Source organism: Belonocnema kinseyi, chromosome 1 (assembly GCF_010883055.1).
Source record: "Belonocnema kinseyi isolate 2016_QV_RU_SX_M_011 chromosome 1, B_treatae_v1, whole genome shotgun sequence".
Lineage (NCBI taxonomy): Eukaryota > Metazoa > Arthropoda > Insecta > Hymenoptera > Cynipidae > Belonocnema > Belonocnema kinseyi.
In genome coordinates, this window is record NC_046657.1 from 70,970,132 (window position 1) to 70,971,234 (window position 1,103).

A 1,103-nucleotide genomic window follows, 5' to 3' on the forward strand; every position below is an offset into this window, starting at 1 on the left:
CCCCCACTTACAAAAAAATCAGGGTGGCCGTTTTAATCAAAGAAATAAATTCCCGGCCATTTCCCGGTTTTTTCCGGTTCGCAAACTACTTTCATAGACAATGAAATTTGAAAAATGGAACACTAGAGCTAAACAATTTTCCACTTGAGGTAATAAAGATTCAGCTGAAAATGAAAGCATTCAAAGTGGAACTGTTCAATTTCGAACTTTTAAAATTGAAATTTAAAAGTTTCAAATTAAAAAATTTTTTATTTAAATGATCAATAATTTACGCGTATAAAATTGAAGGCACTAACATTTTATAATATAAAAAAATATGTATCTACGTTATCATTTTCAATGCTCTAAATTAAAAAATCAATCAATGAACTTTAAAATTTTTAACATTATATAATTTTAAGGAAATTTAAGCTAGAAACATCAAGCATTGAGATATTGAAAAAATTTCAACTGAACACTTCTTAAATTAGAAATTCAATTATTTTCCTTTTTTAAAATAGTTTAAAAATCCTTGGAAAGCTTCAAAATCTTGAGGAATCTAGAAGTTATTTTTAATTTGAAATTATTTTGGAAATCTTTTCAAAACTTCTAAATATCTGTCAAAATGAATTGAATTTTTTTCTACAATCTTCAGAAAATCCTGCAAATTTTAGAAAATTTCTTTACAATTTGGATGTATAAATAGCAATTGAACATTTATCATTTGTAGGCGAAATTGGAGTAATTTTAAGAAATATGTAGAAGTTTTGAAAAGATTCAAACTTAATGTAAAATTTGAAATGATAGCCTAATATAAAACAAAATGTAGAGTTACGTAGATTTTAAACAAAAAAAATTAAATTCTTTTTAAGAATTGTGAAAGGCTTCAAAAGAATAAAAACATTTTCTTAAGATTCCTAGGAAAATTAAAAATAACTTTTCATTTTGAAGAATTATTTTAACAGAATATTTAAAAAGTTTTTCAAATATTTAAACAAAATTCTCAAAAAAGATTCTAGAAGATTTTAAGGGCATGTGACACAGCTAAATACCTATATTACCGACCTCACTTTTTCCGTTCACTGAATGTTTTTTTGAACCTAAGAACTTTTTTTGTAAATAAA

General features: G+C 24.2%; 1 protein-coding gene across 1 annotated transcript in view; it reads right to left on the bottom strand.

The window, feature by feature from the left end:
* LOC117174832 (3-oxoacyl-[acyl-carrier-protein] synthase, mitochondrial) overlaps nucleotides 1–1,103 on the bottom strand; it is a 28,228-nt gene that overhangs the window by 7,598 nt on the left and 19,527 nt on the right. The window lies entirely within an intron of this gene.